The 5,780-nt window shown below is 38.3% G+C and overlaps 1 non-coding gene across 1 annotated transcript; it reads right to left on the reverse strand.

The window, feature by feature from the left end:
* Window positions 1–3,403: 3,403 nt before the first annotated feature.
* On the reverse strand, window positions 3,404–3,510 carry LOC128292091 (small nucleolar RNA R71). Its single transcript, XR_008282076.1, has one exon. It is a non-coding gene; the product is annotated as a small nucleolar RNA R71 (small nucleolar RNA).
* Window positions 3,511–5,780: the final 2,270 nt, after the last annotated feature.

The raw sequence follows: 5,780 nt of genomic DNA on the forward strand, positions 1-5,780 counted from the left end.
GTGTAAAAGGTTTGAGGATGGTCTAAATGAGGATATCCGAGTATTTGTGGGCATTTTAGAGATAAGGGAATTCGTGGCACTCGTTGAGAGAGCATGCAAAGTAGAAGAGTTGGTTAAAGAGAGGAGAAAGGCGACTATTGAGTCACGCGATTCAAGAAAAAGATAGATGGGGAAATCGCATCAGTCCTCATCCAATAAATCTAAGGAATTCACTACCCGATCGAATGCTTCGGTGGGGTTCTCGAATAGAAACAAGAACGAGCAGAACACAACTTCTAGAGTCTAGACCCCTTCCGTCACGAGTGTCGGTAATGTTCAGCCAAATAAACCAAAATGTCCACAATGTGGTAGGTGCCATTTCAGAGAATGTCGAGGCAAAGAAAGAGGGTGTTCAAATGTGGGTCATTGACCACTTCATCCGAGACTATCCTGAGCTTGATGACAAAGAGAAAAAGTAAGATGTGAGAGCAAGTAGTGCTTCTTTGAGGGGTAGACCACAAAAGAACCCTGGAAGTGAGGCTATTCGTAAAGGTACGCTAAGAGATACTGTAGTGAGGTTCGAGGGCAGGGCACTTGCGAGGACTTACACCATTCATGCCCGTGAAGAGGAAAAGTCTCCCGACGTGATCACGGGTACCTTCTCTATCTATGATCTATCTATTGTTGCTTTAATTGACCCGGGGTCTACCACTCTTATATTTGAATAGAATTGATATCCCATATGAACATGCTAGTATAGTCCACTGAATTTGTGATAAAAGTGTCCAACCCTTTAGGTAGACATGTTCTAGTGGACCAAGTGAGTAGAAATTATCCTTTGACAATTAAAAGTCATTTTTTCCTGGCTAACTTGATGTTATTTTCGTTTAATGAATTTGATATAATCCTTGGGATGGATTGGTTGACTTCTCATGGTGTCGTAGTGGACTGTGGGAGAAAAGTTATTGGGTTAAAATGTGAAGATAGGAATACTCTTCGAGTTGGGCTAGATGAATCGGATAACTTGCCCGTGATAACATCGTCTTTAACTGTTGAAAAGTATTTAAGGAAAGGATATGAGGCTGATCTAACTTTTGTGCTGAATACTCGAGTGTCTGAGTCGAAGATTGAATCTATACCATTGCTTTGTGAGTTTATAGATGTGTTTCCGGAAGAGTTGTCCGAATTAGCTCCGATTAGGGAAGTTGAATTTGGTATCGAGTTGGTCTCTGGTATGACACCTACTCGATCACTCTATATAGGATGGCTCCGACGAAATTGAAAGAGTTGAAGGCATAATTGCAAGATGATAAACCGTAATTTATACATAATTCTATCCCATGCTTAGCACATTTTATGGATGATTTTTCCTTAAAATTGGTGAATTCGATGCTTCTAATGCCTTAATTTCATGTTTTATACTTAGGTGAGCATAGAAGAGTGAAAGGAACGAGGAACGGGCCAAAAACGGAGAAATGGGCCATTGTACGAAATCAACATGGCCTGGACCTCCTCACACGGGTAGACAACACAGCCGGGCAAACAACACAGCCATGTCAATTTGGCAGAATCGAGGTACGACTTACACGGGTGGACCACACACCCGTGCCTATTTAACAGGCTTGACCACGGCCTTAAGCAATCGCACACGGGCGTGTCACACGGGCGTGTTCCTACCGAGCCCAAGTTTAGTCCAATTCAGAAAAGGCCAATTTTGAGGGTTCTTAGGCGTTCTAAAGCCTATAAATACACCCTAGAGGAGGAGGAAAAACACACACACAGAGAGGGAAGCAGGGAACTGCTCAAGGAAAGCCGATTAATCCATCTCAGAAGCCAGATTCATCATCAAGACTGAAGATCTCCCCTCAATTTCCCTTCAGGAGTTTTGGGTTTTTCTTTATGCTTTGTATTCATTATTCTTCTGAGATGTTTACCTTTTTAGTTATAAACTAAAACCCCTAAATACCTAAGGGGAATGAAACCTAAGAGAGATCTTGTTATTATTATCTGAATTGTATGATAAATATTTGACTTGTTCTTAATTATGTGTTCTTAATTCTTATTTTGATATTCCAAGGTATTGACTCAAGTTAAGCTCATATTTAGAGGAGGAATAGACCCTGTCGAAGAGTACATTTGTCATAATTAAGCGGAGTTGGCTGTGTGCCTAGAGATAGGGTGACAAGATTTTGCCGGATTAGGGTGAAACCTAATAAGGGGATCCATAGATCGAGTTAATGCAACCCTAAGGAGTTAATTAGAAAGAGATTTCAATTATTCAACCTAGGGTTAGACGTTGTTAGTCTCGAGAGAGATAATAATATAACTTAGGGATTTCTACGGATCAAGTCAAATGAATAAATCGTCCGATTCAGAGTCAAATAACAAGTGAAGTCTAGGTGGATTTTTCCTTAGGTATTGTCTCAATCAATCGAGTTTTCCAAAAGTAATTCCCCAATTCTATTTTTAGTGAATTCTTAGTTTAGTTAATTAGTTAGTTAAAACAAACCCCATTATTCTTAGGCTAGATAATAAAAAGACAGTCATTACTAGTACTTTTAGTTCCTTTGGGTTCGACAATCCGGTCTTGCTAAAGCTATACTACTGATCGATAGGTACACTTGCCTTCATCGTGATAATAGTTAGTTTCAAGAATGATTCATTATAAATATTTAAAACCTGTCACGAATATCATGTATCAAGTTTTTGGCATCGTTGCTGGGGAACTAAGATATTAGGAACAATCGATTTTTATTACTTTAGCCAAATAATTTTTCTGCAATTTAAATTTTACTCTAATTTTTATTACTAATTCTTATTTTTCCCTTTTTCTGGCAGGTTTTTATAGTTTATGACTAGAAGAAACCCGTCAGGACCATTACTTTTTGACAATGAGATCGATCGCATAGTTCGCAGAAACCAAAGAGAAATAAGGCGAAGCTTAAGATACACAGGGAACGAGAAAGAGGACGATATTCAAACCACAACCGGGGAGATGGCTGAAAACCAAGAAAATTTGCTACCTCCTGCAATTGCTGTTGATCAAAATCCTGCTCAGCGAACTATGTATGATTATGCTTAACCTAATTTAACAGGAACTGAATCAAGTATAGTTAGACCTACTATTGCAACAAATAATTTTGAACTGAAACCTAACACAATTCAAATGACACAACAGTTTATTCAGTTTGATGGTTTGTAGGACGAGGATCCCAACGCTCACTTGGCAAATTTCCTAGAATTTTGTGATACCTTCAAAATTAATGGTGTTTCTAATGACGCCATTCGCCTTTGGTTGTTTCCCTTTTCGTTAAGAAATAAGGCTAAACAATGGTTGAACTCGTTACCACGATGGTCAATCACTACTTGGGAACAAATGACTGAAAAATTTTTATTAAAATATTTTCCACTGGCTAAAACAGCCAAATTACGTAATGATATCTCTTCTTTTGTGTAGATGGATTTAGAAACACTCTATGATGCATGGGAGAGATACAAGGACCTTTTAAAAAGATGCCCTCACCATGAGTTACCGCTTTGGCTACAGGTTCAAACGTTCCATAATGGCCTGAATCCTTCAACTCGGTAGATGATTGATGCAGCCACTAGAGGAACTATCAATTATAAGACACCTGAGGCGCTTATGAATTTATTAAGGAGATGTCATAGAATAACTATCAGTGGCAAGTTATGAGAACAAAGCCGACGAAAGTAACCGGTGTTTTCAACCTCGACGCGGTTACTATGCTATCTAACCAAGTAGAACTCTTAAATAAAAAGATTGTCGATTTGTGTGGTTCTACTCAGGTATATCCAGTGATGAGGTGCGATTCGAATGGAGGAGGAGCATGCACAGAATATCAACCCTTCAACCCTAGCATCGAGGAGGAACAAGTCCAATATATGGGTAACAATAACTCTAGATCCCAAAATAACCCATATAGTAACACTTATAATGCAAGTTGGAGGAACCATCCCAATTTCTCATAGGGCGGTCAAGGAAATCAAAGGCCACAACATCCTCCGGGTTTTCAACAACCACCTTACCAAAGAGGAAAAAAGTCGAACCTCGAGGAGATGCTAACCAAATTCATCTCGGTGTTAGAGACTTGTTTTTAGAATATCGAGACGACACTAAAAAATAACAAGCATCGATCCAAGGGCTTGAAACTCAAATTGGACAGCTAGCTAAGATGATTTCAAAAAGAGCACTAGGAAATCTACCTAATAACATCGAACCCAATCCAGAAGCACATGTGAAAGAAGTTACACTAAGGAGTGGGAAAGTGTTAGCTGAATCGGAAAAGAAGCCAGAAAAAGAAGTTGACAGAAGCAAAGGAGAGGAGGTAAAACCCGAAAGCAATGACAATCCAATGTCGAAGGAATATAAACCTCCAATTCCATACCCAGAAAAGTTGAAGAAAGACCGCATGGATGCACAATTTGGTAAATTCCTTGAACTTTTTAAACAACTACATATTAACTTACCTTTTGTTGAAGCTATATCGTAGATGCCTACATACGCAAAATTTTTAAAGGAGCTCCTAACAAACAAAAGGAAGTTTGAAGACTTATCTATAGTGGAACTTAACGAGGAATGCTCGGCTATACTCCAAAACAAACTGCCAACCAAACTAAAAGATCTAAGAAGTTTTACTATACCCTGCTTAATTGGTAGTTTTAACGTTGATAAGGCACTAGCTGATTTAGGTGCTAGCATTAATTTGATGCCATATAAAATGTTTAAACAACTTGGTCTTAGGGAACCTAAACCCACTAGGATGAGTATTCAACTAGCTGATAGATCTATTAAATATCCTAGGGGTATTATAGAGGACATACTTGTAAAAGTAGATAAATTTATATTCCCTGTTGACTTCGTTGTGCTTGATATGGATGAAGATGTTGAAGTGCCTTTAATCTTAGGGCGTCCATTTTTAGCCACTGCTAGGGCTGTTATTGATGTAGGTGATGGTAAAATGGTACTTAGAGTAGGTGACGAAGAAATCGTTTTTAAAATTTATGATGCCATGAGATTTTCTAGGGAACAGGATGACTCATGTTATTTTATTGACTCTATTGATCATGTTGCTCAAGATTCTTTTAAATCATACATAAGGACACGTTAACTGTGCCATGCCCAAGGAGAGGAGATAGAACGATGATTCAGTAAAATAAAAGCTAAACTAAACTTCAATGAAGCTTCTCAAAGACAAGAAAAATATGAGGACATTAAAGGGAACAATGATTTTAAGCAAAAACCCTTTATTGAAGAACCTCCCAAACTGGAACTCAAACAGTTACCAAACCACTTGGAATATGCATTCCTTGGAAATAATTCTACATTACCAGTTATTATTGCATCTAACTTGCAACCCAAGGAGAAAGAGGAATTAGCCTAAGTATTAAAAGAACATAAAAAGGCCATAGCTTTGAAAATTTCTGACATTAAAGGGATCAGCCCTTCTTTTTGCACCCACAAAATTTTAATGGAAGATAAATATAAACCATGTGTGTAAGCTCAAAGACGACTGAACCCCAACATGAAGGAAGTTGTTAAAGCTGAGGTAATTAAACTTTTAGATGCTGGAATTATTTATCCTATTTACGCGGTTCTTGGGTAAGTCCAGTGTAGGTTGTTTCTAAGAAAGGAGGCATTACTATGGTAGCCAATGAGAAGAATGAACTAATTCCAACTAGGACAGTCACAGGTTGGAGAGTTTGCATTGACTATAGGAAGCTAAATGATGCCATGAGAAAAGATCACTTCCCCTAACCATTCATTGACCAAATGTTGGAAA

Source organism: Gossypium arboreum, chromosome 4 (genome assembly GCF_025698485.1).
Source record: "Gossypium arboreum isolate Shixiya-1 chromosome 4, ASM2569848v2, whole genome shotgun sequence".
In the NCBI taxonomy this organism is placed as follows: domain Eukaryota; kingdom Viridiplantae; phylum Streptophyta; class Magnoliopsida; order Malvales; family Malvaceae; genus Gossypium; species Gossypium arboreum.